This window comes from Olea europaea, chromosome 13 (assembly GCF_002742605.1).
Source record: "Olea europaea var. sylvestris chromosome 13, O_europaea_v1, whole genome shotgun sequence".
NCBI lineage: Eukaryota > Viridiplantae > Streptophyta > Magnoliopsida > Lamiales > Oleaceae > Olea > Olea europaea.
Window position 1 is genome coordinate 10,317,487 of NC_036249.1, and position 15,504 is coordinate 10,332,990.

At 32.5% G+C, this 15,504-nt stretch overlaps 1 pseudogene; it reads right to left on the bottom strand.

The window, feature by feature from the left end:
• Positions 1-1,547: 1,547 nt before the first annotated feature.
• LOC111407551 lies at positions 1,548-14,292 on the bottom strand (annotated as a pseudogene).
• Positions 14,293-15,504: the final 1,212 nt, after the last annotated feature.

Sequence of the window (15,504 nt, forward strand, 5' to 3'; positions counted from 1 at the left end):
TTTTTCTACATCTTCACTACAAATCTGGTGATGCTCAATGACTATCTATTATTTTTCCTCCTTCACTAGGAGTAGCAAAATCTCTTGTTAGGGTAAATAATGTAACTCAATTGGGATCCTTTATGCTTTTAATTAAGATTTTTGTTCTTTATTTTTTTTCACGTGTTGAGTTTACTGTGAGTTTAATGTATTAAATTACTTGATTACTAATTTGATTATTTTTTGAATCCATTATAAATCGATAGGTGAGTTTATGATCTAAACCATATAGTAAAATCCGGTAAATTGATATAACATGTAGAAATATACACACACACACACTAATTATTACGGTCATGATTGAATTCATAAAATAAAGAACTCGTTTAACTAAACTTGATTCGCATGGAGATATGAAATTGAATTAGTTAAATAGACTCAATGAGAACTTGAGAGGGGTAAATCGAATAAAATAGGAGAATTCTACTGAACACTATATTAGATATGAATCTTGATTTAAGATGTAAAAGTAATCAATAGGTGAAATTATTCTGCCCTAATATTTGTTCATTATTAAATTTCTAAACCAATCTTGTATGCATCCAATTGTTTTCACATATTTAGAATAAAAATCGAACCATACAAATTTTTATCTGCTTTCATCGAATAGTGGTTTGAGAAAAATTAAATTAAGTGATAAAGTATAATCCCTGTGGAAACGACAATCTGGACACATAGGTCCACTTCATTACTTGTTACTATCCGTACACTTGGACATAATATTAATAACAACTTTCATTCATGATGGAGGCCTTCTCACTTCTGGCTGTTGGAGTATCTCTTATCGGCATGTTTTAGATTTCTTCAGGAGCAGCTCAATAATTTGTTCTTCCAACCCCCTCGATCCAACTTTAGAGTTACCTCATATTAGTTCTGAATATATATTTAATATTATCATCTTATGCATGCTGACGTACTCTCCCTAATCTATGGCGTATTACAGTAGCAGAATTCAAACTCACTCTGTTGTTGGTGGAGAAGAAATAAGACAGCTTAACAGCAATAGAAATGGTCATTGCTCAGGCTCTTCTTGTATCAACACCACCAACAGATGATTTCAGCAGCCACAGATATTGATGTAAGTTGAACTACTATTTTCGGCATTTGGAAGGATACTGTAAGGAATCTTAGTTAGTTTTGGAACATGGCCTTATTGCATGATAATGTTATATGGTGTTCTTCCCCCGACATGGCATGGGCAATGAACAAGAAAGTGGCTAAGGCGTCAACCCAACAGAAATATCAAGAGCAGGATCTGCATTGATTGGTGTCGGATTGTTCGCTTGTGGGAACATAGTGGAGCTAGTCCTTCAAGATATCTCAATGCTGCATTACTTAAGAAGAAACCAGTACAAAATTCCAAATACCATCATTGTAATCGACTCCAAATTTATAGGAGGGCTTAGTCCGTTGGGTTCTTTTAGAATATAGATTTTGATCTTCCTCGAACCATGTAAATTGTTTCTATTAGCCAAGCTAAATTGATGAGCTTGTGAAACACGTATGAGTTCGAAAAAATCATACTGTACAAAAGTATACAAGAAAACATGAGAGCAATTTAACTCGTTTATTCAATCAAAGGGCTATTATTATTCACCAAGATATGAAACACATGGTAAAATAAAAGTCAAGAACAAAAATTTCGCACGTGAGGAGATTACTCGACAGTCTCAATGAACTTCGTTTAACCAAGATCTTTTAGTTCTTTACAGTTGTCACATGCCTTAGAAGCATTTGGATAACGTCATGGGAAATTCTTGAAGCCTCGGTCTTCAGGTGTTGGATCTTTGCATTAGTTTCTTGTTCGAGGCGCTTTACGTTAGCACCCGAGTCTCCACTACTCTGTTTGATGCAGCATGAAAACGACCACAAAAAAAATAACAATAATAAATTAAAAAAAAAAAAAAAAAAGAAATCTATTACTTTATGAAAGTATAGATTATAAAAAGCAATAGCAAGATTTAGCTCAATCAAGATAAAATATAACAATTTGGATCATGCTTCATTGCGAAAATTAAAATTATTGATTTAGAATTTGATAAAGAATGTAATAAAATTAAACTACAATCTACTTCTTTGGAAAAGTATAAGTTGCTCTCTGAAATGACCTTCAGAGACATTCTCTTTATGTTATTTTTCCAATAAACTTTTACTTTACCTCTGCTACCTTCCTCTGAAACTCAGCTTCCATTTGAGTGCGAAATTCAGCACTCTCTTCTCAGCCTCTTCTTTTGCCTGCTTCAATCTAGCTTGTTTTGCTGCAAACAAAGGCCACAGTAAATTAAAACCACTAGTTGCAAAAATTCATTCCAAGCAGACTTTTCTTCTCGTAAGTACAAGCACAAATAAGCCATAGCCTATTTTATTCGAATGCTTTTGAGCACAATGGGGCTCGTCAAATAAAGTTTATAGGCTAAGGTCCATACACATTATGAGATTCTAGCTTGAGATCAAGCCATTTAACTTTTTCTGCCCAAATTGATGATAAGAAGAAAATAAAATAAAATCTGGGATCTATTAAATAATCGATATTTTATCTCATACTTATAAAATATTTACACATTGATAGAAGTGTCCCATTAGGCTTATCATTCGTCGTATACATAGCACAAGAACTTGTATTATATTGCAAGATATTCATAACAGGGAGAGATGCAACCCATGTATTCTAGCCCATAGACAAACAGCCAATTTAAGGCATCAAATACAAGGTCTGACTCTTAGGATCACAAATCTTCCTGTTGGATTTTCGTGGTTTGCAGCACAATTTCTAATGCTAAAAATTCTTAAAATACTCATTCAATTACTTGGTTAGTTAATTAACATGACTTATTCTAGACTAATATTGGAATTCTGGATACCAGTGAAAAAATAGAGGAAATTTAGAGACTATTTCCTTAGAGGAGGCTCCTTCAATCTTAAGATATAATCGACACAACAATACAGAATAGTACAATAATTTTACAAATAGACAAATAACTTCTAAAAAGCATACACGATTTCTGTACAATAATGAAACAAACGGACAAAGACTTTGACTAAACAGTCATTTTGATAAAGAGGGAATTTGCTTTTATAGACTTTTGATAAAGCAAACAGTGCTTTATCAAATATTGTACAAGACGACATACAACTAATATAAAATGACAAAATACTTTTATTACTCAAGTAAACAATGTTTTCAATGGGTGTCAAACTTTATTGTTCTTGCTAGTTCATTTAAATCTTCAAAATGTGACGAAAGTCCAACTTGCTTCCACCAATGCCTATTTTCTAATTTATTCTTTTTTTCACGAAACTGCTCTAATTTTTTGAAATTTTCTAGATAATTAGGATCAAAAGAGAATGATCACGGATATTGAGAATCTTGGAACTGAGAAATTGTTGGATCTTGTTGCTTGAGCTAGATCTTATGATATCTTTTTCATGCCTATGGATGTTTTTCTTGTTAACCATAGATTGTCTCTTCCACTGTAGGGTGTCGTGAGAATATTTTCATTGAACATTTTTCATAACAATTCTTTGAGTTGCTGACTATTGGGGTTATCTTCTGAATATTTGATTGTCCATCCTGAACTGTGTAGGTTTGCCAAGATACAATTGATTTTAATAACTGTGAAAATGGTAATCGTCGGGTGGATGGACTAGATAATAATTGTAAATCTAGCTTAAACTATCCATGTGAACTTGAATATCCTGTTAGATTCATTGAGCATATAATATTGGTAGAGTTTTCATGGTACATCATCTTCAATATGAGGCTAAATTTCTGGATGAACTGTCTAATTGAGTTGTGCCATTTTCCTTTGAAACGTACTGAATCCTTAAAAGATACTTATCCCAATCTCTGTGAAGATTGAATGATTTGACTGCATATTCCTTTACATATGAGAAATGTTCATAGTAACCTAATTCAGTAAAACATCATTACCTTTGAAAAATATGGATTATAAGAACATTGTCAAATGAAATTCTAAGATCTTTCAATTTTAAACAAAAAAGTGTTGAATTTTCGACACCAATGATCAAGTGGAATTTAAAGAATTTTATTACCTCATCATTTGGCTTTGAAAAGAATTTTTGGTAATCTTTTTAAAGTTGTGAACCGAGTTCAGAAAGCCCAATTCCATGTTGAATGTATAAAATAGATTGCAATTTTGTATATGTGTACAAGATACCGGAGAAAACATAGAACTTTTTTTTGAAAATTTTTCTTAGACTCGCTCAAGATTTAAACAAAAGAGATTGAAGATGGATACTCTGGACAAGAAATCAAGTTCTCCAAAAATTTGAATGTCATACTGTCTGATAACCAAGATTTAGTATTTTAACATGAGTTCTTTTGACCTAAAATGGGTTGTTCGATTTTTGATCAAATTTTGGAGTTTAGAAAGAAAATTCTGAATTGAGAGATTTTGTGAATTTCGTAAGAATGGTTTGAGCATGCAGATTGTTAGAAATTGAGAGCGGATAAAAGGTATTGCTCTGGAAAGCATATCAGGCAGTAAGTTGGATTTGTCTTTAATATGTTTGACTTCAAAGTCAAAATCAGAAAATCATTCTATCCATCTCAAGAGTTCTGAATTTGGAATTTGTTTTTCTTGAAATTAAGAATTTGAAGAAATGCTTTCATGTCATTTCAATTAGAAACTTATGACCAACGATAAGATGAAATTGAAAATTTTCAATTTCTCTTTTGACTGCAAAAATCTCCTTGAATATGTAATGACAATGTTTTCCAGCTTCTTTGACCACTTTTGTATTCACAAATTCTTCTTTCCTAATCTTTTTCTTTTAGGGCTACTATTCCCTAGTAAAATTCACTTACATCCACCCGTTTGTAAAATTCATTTTTCTTTAAAATATTCTATAGAGGACTTATAATGGGAGCCCATGATCAATTCTTTTTTTTTTTTTTTTTTTCGGGGGGGGGGGGGGGAGCCATACAATTCAGCAGTCCAAAAAATTGTACTTGTTGCTTTGCCAAGTTGTTATTAGGAAACTTGTGGAGTTCTTTAGCATTGTGTGGTTGTAAGGAATATCTACATTTTTTGATATGCATTCCGAAAAAATCAATTCTGTTGTTACAATGATCATCTCTTTATAGGAGTTGTGTTTCCATAATCTGTTACAATATTTGTAAATCTTTAGAGTACTTCGCAAGGTTGCAATGTATCGAATACGGACTGAATCAACCCATATCCGATTTAATCCTATAAGAATAATTAATGGATCCAATCTGATAATCCAATGTATATTTGATTGTTAAATCTATATTCGATTTGTTATGTCATTGGATATCCGTTCCGAAATATTTACACATTCTTTTTTTATTCGAAAGAGTAGATTCTCAATCTTAATACAAAATTTAATATAATATACATTAATTTTATATTGAAATTTGATAGGTTTGACGTTTTTCTTTAAAAGTTATAAAGCATAATACAAGTATCAAAATGAAAAAATTATGTGTAATACATTATGTGATAATATGTAAAATATATTATATTGTTATAAAAAGTTGGATCTGATTGTTATCGGATTGAATTGACCTATATCCATATATGCTACATTTAGTTATCGGATTATCGGACTGAAGCTTTAAATCCATCTCCCATTAATTTCATCGAATTTAGATCAAATTCGGATCAAAATCTAATCTATTGATAGCCCTAGTACTTCATGGCTATCCATATTATAAAAGTACAAGAGAATGTCATCAATGTAGAACCATGCTGTTTTGAAAAGTGGTTCGAAAATCTTCACCATTGCCTTTCAAAATAAAGAAAGCTGGGCTGTATTAAACTGATAGTCCCAAAACACAGTCGGACAAAATTCACTTCAAAAAATTGATGAAAGTCACATAGGATTGAAAGGACTCTTGAAAAACAAACTACTACCCTACTCTCTCCAATTGAAGCCTGTAGAGAAATAATTGAAATAGTCGACAATGAAATCATGTCTCTCTTAGCCCAAAGACTCCCTCTTGATACACAAGAAAGGGAAATCAAATAACTAAAAACCCAATTGATCACCATGAAATTTCAAACTTTATTTTTCCCAACACGGTATCCTTCATCAGTACCATAGTCCTCATCATATAGCCCATACATCCTTGATGGAACCCAAAACAAATTATAGAACATCTCTCTTCACTGAATACAAACCGAAACCTCAAACGTTCCCTCTTAAAACCATCTCCACAACCAACCGAGACCACGTTCCCTCTCAAAAAGCCCCCACAAATGATCAAAACTCCCATCTCTACTCTTCTAGAAAGATATAGAACTCAAAATCCACATACTCTCCAACCTTTACCCATCATCCAAACTATTGAAACCAACTCCGAGTCCTATGAATCCTCCTCTTAAAGTGAGGATTATCAACATTTGTCATGGTAGATGGTGCACAAACCTAGAGAAGAATATTTTGGAACAATGATGATGAAATGCTTGATGCTAATTAAATCCAATCAGTTACAAATAATTAATATTGTCACAATGGTAATTTATCTGTAAAGGTCACCCTTGATCATATACGACCTTCCCAATGGAGATCCAGATTACAAGAGATGCTAACATGGGGCACGACAAAACTAACAAAGCCTAATATGAATTAAAATCGGTCATAAGAGGAACCCTAGCAAGATTCACTGGATTTCTGCAAGTTTTGTTTGTAGCTCTTAGAGATTACCGACAACAAAATGGATGAATGTTCAATCAATTGATTACTTCATTAATGATCTGCACTGGGAATTCTGTGGAAAACCTGATCATACAAAAGAAAAGGCCCATGAAGAATTCTTTAAATTAAAGTGTTGCTTTTACAAGCTTTTAAAGACTTGGACAAACACTTCAAAGAAGTCATGAATAGATACTTAGAGGAATAAATGATCACAATCTCAAGCTTATCTTATATCGCTTCCACGCTTGGTCAAGAAACTCACAGACGATGGAATTGAAAGGACAAACAATATCTCAGACAACCATTGGAGAAATCCACAACTGGGTATTAAAGAATGAAAAAACTCTGCAACCAAAAGATTTTTTCGAAGGCTTTAACATAATGGGAAAGCAATTCGATAAAGCCTGTGAGGAGTCATACCAGAGAATTAAATGTAGATATAATTACAAGGAATGTGACTGTTCAAACCTAGGAGATTTAACGTTTCAGAAAAAGGAACCAGTTTTCCAGACTCGCTTTCGAAAGAAAATTTTCAAAAAGAAAAGGAAACAAATGTTTCAAGTGGAAAGGAAGGCCACTTTGCAAGAAACTGCAACACCAAGAGAAAAGAAAAGATCTATCATCAAATTCTTTCGGCAGCATAAGTTGATTTTCATGAAGACAATTTGGAATCTTTATTTTATAATAAGATGACCAGCCACCAAAAAACAGTTTTCGCTCTTCAATAGCATGATGACAGCAACAGTACTGGTAGCAACAGTGAAAGTACACAAGAATATTTTTGCATACAAGAAGACTTTGGAATATAAGTCATAAATCTTTCTTTGGTAGTGCCAATGATTGATATTAACCTTTTTCTAGGAAAACATATGAAAGGCCCATCACAGTAGTTGCATTGCTTGATACAGAAGCGGCATCCTCATTCATAACTCAACTATACTCCCACAAAACATTTTTAAAAAGTACTAGAAAATCTTCCAAGCAACCAATAATGAGTACTTCAATACAAAGCTCATTAGCAAACCTATTCAAATTCAATTTTCCGAGAACTCAGCATCACACACAAACAACTAGGATCATCGTTACCTGGCAAAGTCTTGTTATTAGTTTTGATATTATCAGACAATTATGGGAGAAAAAAGAGTTGTACCATGTCAACTAGCCTCAAATTCAAAAATTCTTATGCTTCTTGTATCAAAAGAATCACTTATTACACATATTCTGTACCTACCATAAAAGAGATCCTTATGAGAGATTGTTGTACAGAATTTCTCACCAAAAGCACAAAATCTGTTTGCAAAAACTCAAATTTCTTCATAGCCCTACCCTTTACAAACAAAGGCATGTCATACCGGGATGAGTCCAGAGCACTTGCAACTTGCAACTATGGAATTGACCCAATTACAATTAGGACTTATTGGGCCAACAACTTCTCAATGGGCATGCCAAGCCTTTTATGTAAAAAGGAGAAGTGAACCAAGTTAGAGGAAAATTGAGATTAGTCATTGATTACAAGCTATCGAATCATTTCCTTGCAAATGACAACTTCCCCTTCCTGACAATAAAACAATGTTTGCAAACTTGACAACGACAAAGGTTTTCTCTAAATTTGATGACATTCTCTTGTTCTATGACAATATGGATATCCATGAAGTATTCCTCCACAGATTTAGTCACAGAATATGGAATCATGCTGTCCCAGAAAAAGACAATCATTGCAACGACAAAATTGATTTTCTCGTATGCATATTAAAAAATGGAAAACATTCCTTATAACTACACATTGCTAAAGAACTTCACAAGTTTCCTGACAACAACTTGACAAAGCAATAGGTACAACAATATCTTTAAGTTATGAATTATACGACTAATTTTCTCAAACAATTAGTTCCTATTGTAAGACCTTTACATGATATGCTAAAGAAAAATCCTCCACAATGGTCTTACAAGCAAACAAAAGATGTCAAAGGAATCAAATAAGAAATTCACAATCTCCCAGCACTTCAAATTCCTACTGAGGGAAAATGAATTTTACAAATGAATGCAAGTGAATTTTACTGAGAAGTAATATTCCTAGAAGAAAAAGATGGTGAAAAGAAAAACTTGCCGATACGAAAGTGAAACATTCAAAAAAGCTGAAAAATGTTAACAGTCCACATTCAATGAAAATCTTACAGTCAAAAGAAGAATTGAAAATTTTCAATTTCATCTCATATAGTCAGAAGAAGAATTGAAAATTTTCAATTTCATTTCATTGATCATAAGTTTCTAATTGAAATGAACATGAAAGCATTTCCTCAAATGCTTAACCTCAAGAAGAAACAAATTCCAAATTTACAACTCTTGAGATGGGTAAAATGATTTCTCAATTTTGGCTTTGAAGTCAAACATATCAAAGGCAAATCCATCCTACTACCTGATCTACTTTTCAAAACAACACCTTCTACTTACTCACAAATTCTAACAATTTATATGCTCAAACCCTTCTAACAAAATTCCCAAATCCAAAATTTCCTTCCTAAACTCCAAAATTTGATCAAAAATCGAATAATCCATTATAGGTCAAAAGAACTTGTGTTAAAATACCAATCCTTAGCTATCGGACAATATGGCATTCCAATTTTTGGAGAACTTGATTTGCATCCAAATTATCCATTTTTCAATCTCTCGTTTTAATTAAAAAAAAAAAAAACATTTCGAAGAACTTCTATATTTTCTCTAGTATCTTTTAGAATTACACTAAATTATGATTTGTTTCAATGCATCCAACATGAAACAATGGCATTCTGAACTTGATTCACAACTCTAGAAAGATTACCTATAATTGTTTTCAAAACAAATAATGAAGTAATAGAATTCTTTGAATTGTTTTTTTCCACTTGATCATTGGTATAAAAATTCAACGCTTTTTGTTTAAAATTCAAAGATCTTAGTACTTCATTTGACAGTGTTCATGTAATCCTTATTTTTCAAACACAATATGAATATTTCTCACATGTAAAGGAATATGTAGTTAAACCATTCAATCTTCACAGAGATAGGGAAAAATATCCTCAACAATTTAGAACGTTCCAAAGGAAAATGGCAAAACTTAATCAAACAACTCTCCCCAAAATCTGGCCTCATATTGAAGATAATGCACCATAGGAAACTCTACCAATGTCATATGTTCAATGAATCCAATAGAATATTCTAGCTTACATCAATTGTTTAAACACATTTACAATTATTATTTAGTCTGTCCACCTAATGATTACCATTTTGACAACTCTTGGAATCAATTGTATCTTGGGAAGCTTACATAAAGCTTAGGAGAAACGGCCAAATATTCAGAAGACACCCCGAAGGTCAACAACTCAGAGAACATTTATGAAAAATGCTTAATGAAAATGTTCTCACCAAACACATTCTACATTGGAATAGACAATTCACAGTTCACAATAAAAACTTCAATGCTAAGGAGAAAATATCACAAGAAAGACCTAGCTCAGGCTAATAGGGACCAACAATTTCTCAATTTCAAGATTCTCAAGATCCGTGGTCCTACTCTTTTAATCCTAATGATCTAGAAAATCTCGAAAAGCTAGAACAACTTCATGAAGAAAAGAACAAACTAGAAAACATGTTTTGGTGGAAGCAAGTTAGATAACAATCAGATTCTGAATTCAGATAAACAAGCAAGAACAGCAAATCTTGACACCTCGTGAAAATATTATTCACAAGTGTAATAAAAGTATGTTGTCACTTTGTATGAGTTGCATGTCATCTTGTGTAATAATTGATAAAGCATTATTTGCTTTATCAAAAGTCTGTAAAAGCATATTCCCTTTTTTATCAAAGGAAGTACTTAGCCAATAGTCTTTGTTCATTTGTTTCATTATTGTATCATGTCTTGTATGCCTTTTAAAAGTCGCCTATCTATATGTAAAATTATCGTACTCTTCTATATTACTATGACCATTGCATCTGAAGATTGAAGAAGTCTCCTCCTCTATATAAGGAGCCTTTCTCAATTGTAAAATCATCGAAAAATAGAAATAAAATCTTCAATTTTATAATATAATTAGTTTCTAAAGTTTCTCTGTTTTCTCACTACTATCCAAAATTTTAATATTAGTCTAGAATAAGTTATGTTAATACTAGCCAAACAGTTACATAAGTATGATCTTCTATTGCCTCTTCTAATGATCCTTAACATCAGAATTATGCTGCAAACCACAGACCACGACAATCCAGCAGGAAGATTTGCGAGCCTTGAATTGGCTGTTTATCTGTAGGCTATAATACTTAGGTCACATCTCTCCCTAGTTGCTATGATGAAGTAACAATCCCTAGTTGCTATGATGAAGTAACAATGTTTCACATTTAACTATAACACAAGCTACTGCAAATGACAAGAATTTCGAGTTGAGATTTTTGCATGCTTTTCTCCACCAGTCATCTTTCTAGTGACATGTCACTAAAATTAGCATCATGCATCATTTACAATAAACAAAAAAATTTGCTTCCCATCCTATTTTCTATCTTCCCCATTTTCCTTCCAACCGAAAGGTGGAAAAAGACGATCTCCTTTTCCATTTTCGTGATGAAGTCATGTAAGCCATCATAATATGTGATATAAAATATACAGAGCAATTGTATGCGATTTCCAGTAATAAACTTTAGTGTCTTCATCAATTTGTTCACTCCATCTACTATGAGGAGTGTTCATTTTGATAGTGTGAAAGAATCAATTGGATGGATATAAGACGATAACAGTTAAGTGATGATCACCAGTTCTAGCAGCATTGACAATATGTTGAGCTTCTTGCTCAGCACCTAATAAGAGTTGAATTCCATTCTGACCACTTCTTAATGCCATGCTGTAGTGTTTCAGCTGCTCATTACGAAGATGATTGAATATAATAGACATCAGAAGTACGAATATGACTAAAGAAAACAAAGCACTATTACATGCTATGATGCTTGAAAACTTAATTACTAAGCACTTCCAGCATCAAGAAACGTAAAATATTTTCTCTACATTACAAAAAATACAATCGTGTCAAATGGTTGGATTTAAAGAAAAATACTCTATCCAAAACCATTTTTGACTTCATATGAGTCAAATGTGCATGTTTAACAGCTTTAAGATTAATATCTGAACAAAATTTTGATTCAATGAATCCCCTTCATATTTTGCAATGTACTGTAGATTTTTATGACGTATATATTACATTAAATAACTCTACAAGGCATACATTACTTTTGCCTTCAATTTTTATTTTTCTTTCTGTCCATGCACATTCATCCACCCATGGAAATCATTTCAAAATATCAGAAAGGATACTTTACTACTTTACTAAGTATTCTTAATAATGTATAAGAGTTTGCTCTTTATCTAAAACTTGTATTTGTTTATTATCTCAGAAAGTGTCATGAAATATATGACCAAAGTGACCCCTTTTTTTTTTTTTTTTTTTAAATTAAGGTACCCCCATCAAGCTTATATCCATGGTGCTAAAAACTTTTTCCAATCACAAGGATTCAGCCACTTCTTCTGTCATGATATTTTCAAGTAAGAAGGCCACAGCATTTTGAGGCTGTCTAATCAAGAACTTGAATTTTTATCTTTGTTTCAGCTTAATCACTTAACCATCAGAGCATATTCTATGTGTATGGAAGTCGATCAACATCCATACTCAAATTGAACACTGGACAAAGCGAAATGAATTGGAAGATGGTGGGTAAAGTGACACAAAAGGAAGTTCAGCGCATAGAGTGAAATTTGATGAAAGTTTAGTAGCTTCTCCAGACTTTTATCTTTAAAGTTGATACAGCTTAGTGCCTCCATGAAAATATTATAAAATATATTTGCATACTTTCTGTGAGGCTCTATAGATCTAGAGCTACTAATGCCTCATTATTTGCTTCAATAAAACACCGTTCAGAGACACCTATTCAAGAATTCTGATGGAGAACTTCACCCATCAATGCATAGAGAGTCAGAGAGGAAGTTCTAATATGCAGTTCCATGCATATTCTAGGAAATGCATAAAGGAAGAGGAAGATCATTTTGAAACCAACGAAACAGGCTAGAGTTCTATTTTTTCTACTAAACTAGAATATCCTAGACAATTCAATGGGAAATTCTAGCAACAAAAGATTATCAATCAGCTCTTTGACACAGGAAGTTACAACCGGGGAAAAAAAAAAAAAAGACTTTCAGAACGTAGCAGTATAAGCACAAAGAGCATGTTTGGTTAAGCTTAAAAAATACTTACTCATGAGTAAATTTACATAAAAGGAAAAAGGCATATTACTTTTCTAAGCATGTATGTCCTAAAATGTTAGAAAAACTTTACTTCCAAGGACAACCAAATATGTTATGAAACAAATTTACTTTAAGCTATTCCATTTAGGACAAGTGTAGTTTGGGGATCAGCATATTACAATTCCTACACAACTTGTCTAATTAATATATAAAATACATTCCCCCAGCAGGGTCAGTAAAGTACTTTGACAGATGTGAACTGAGAGTCGTAAACAAATTAAATGGTTCGCTTAACCATGTTAAGCACTGATAAGTGATAATTATGGAAATCAACAATACAGAATGATTATCAGTAACAGCTCCCCTTAAAGATCAAAATTCTTTTAATATAATTCTTTATTCCTCCTTATTTCTATTATGTTTAGGGTTAAATTTAGAATAGTACTTAAAAATTTGGTATGGAACCTTTTGGAAACAGTCACAATCTATTTACTGAATGGTATCAATTGGAAGGAGAAAAGAAATTCATAATGCCTCGCCTGTATCTTGTCTCCCCTCTCTATATGCGATAAAAATGATCACTTGTTCCTTTTATTCCAAGGGCCTAAACTACCCATGCCTGATATGATTACAACAGCACAAATTTGGCCATTTATCTCTTTTCTTTAACATGTTATACGTAAATAATAAATCATCCCACTCAAAAACACGCCAAAATAACCTTAATGCACACAAAGTGAGATGTCGCATTAAAATCCATCATCTCCTTCCACCAAAATTTTGAATCTAAATCAAGAAGCCACCTACCACCAGATTACCACTACAAATTATTCCCAAAAAAAAATAAAAATTGCTTTCACCGAAAACCCATCCGCCAAAAGTCTCTGAACTCAGCAAAAAATCACATCCAAAGATTTTTACTTCATAATCTACACTCAAGTAACAGTTTCACCAGTATTGATCAGAATTACCACATCACACTTCACAATCACAATACACCACTTGCAGAGCAACCGTTCAGTCTAGATCTGCTTTGGCGAAGTAAAATGAGTCTTATCAAACAAGTACAAAAGCATAAGATTATAGAAAGTGGCAATCCTTTTGCCCATTCAAACACTACCGATATGCATAAATATACACAAAGATGTGCGAGTACATATATACACGAGAGACTGATAAGGATAGAGAGTTAGGAGGAGACTGAAAACGAGTACCTGATGATTGAAGAATTGGAGTTCGGACAATAATTGGATGGCGATTGTGGTCAGACATAATTTTGACTATATGCCCTTTGATTCTCATTCTTTCGTGACAATGGATTTTTGAACTATGAAAAATATGTGAATAAAGGCCATTGTGGTCAGACAAAATTTTGACTATATGCCCTTTGACTCCCATTTTTTCGTGACAATGAATTTTTGAAATATGAAAAATATGTGATTAAAAAATAAAAATTTATATTTATATGTAATATTAATTTATTAAAAAATATATAATTAAAAATATATATTTTTTCAAAGAATGGAGCTCATACAGGGATTATATGTGTATTACAGCAGGTCTGGTAGAGCGCATTGACAGGTTAAAAATGGTCATTGTAACTTCAAAATATTTTACAATATTCACTCGACTTTCAACATTTTGTATCGTTTTATCTGAAAATAATGTTTTATTACGTAGCCAATAAAATCATTAATTTTTTCAAATGATCCAATTGGAGGTAGGAGATATAATGTTAAAAAGTAAATTAAGACTGACATACATTGATTATTTGAAAAATATTTAAATTTTAGTAGCAGCTAGAAACAGCATTAAAACTATGGGAGCTATTTAGAATTCTAAAGTTGAACGCCTTTAGGAAAAACAAAGTCAAAAGTACCACTGCCATTCAGGAATGACCCCAAAATAAAAAAATTAATAATAATAATAATAAATAAATCAATCAATTGATCCGCTCCAGTTCTCCTACCCGAATGGGGCGAGGAACTAAGAAGTACTACGAAGGCTGAAAATTATATTGACTATTCGAAAAAACTTTAAATTTTTGTAACAGTTAGAAATAAACTTAAAAAACTAATGTAGCTATTTAGAATTTCTAGGAGTGCCGACTCAAAAACTAAGTTAAAAGTACCTTTGTATTTTAAGGATGAATAAAAAAAAAAAACACTCTGTTGACCCACAAGGCCAACCCAAATGGGGTGGAATTTCCATACCTCGTAGGTTGGCGAGGTGGGCTTGGGGCAAGAACCTTTCCCCTGCACGAGTTCAGGACGTGGACAAGTATTGCTCTTGCTGTTTGCCCCATTTAATATTATTTAAAAAGAAAAATTTAATTTGAAAAGAAAAACAATAAAAATATATATAATATTAAACGGGATAGTAAATGGGTTGAAATGAGTTCATACCCTTCCTGTCCATTTTAAGTGTAGAACGAGGCAAAATAATCCTGATTCAACGGAGTACGCATGGAATGGTTGCCTGGTCTCAAATGACCCCATTACCATCCATATTGTCATTGAAACTTTTTC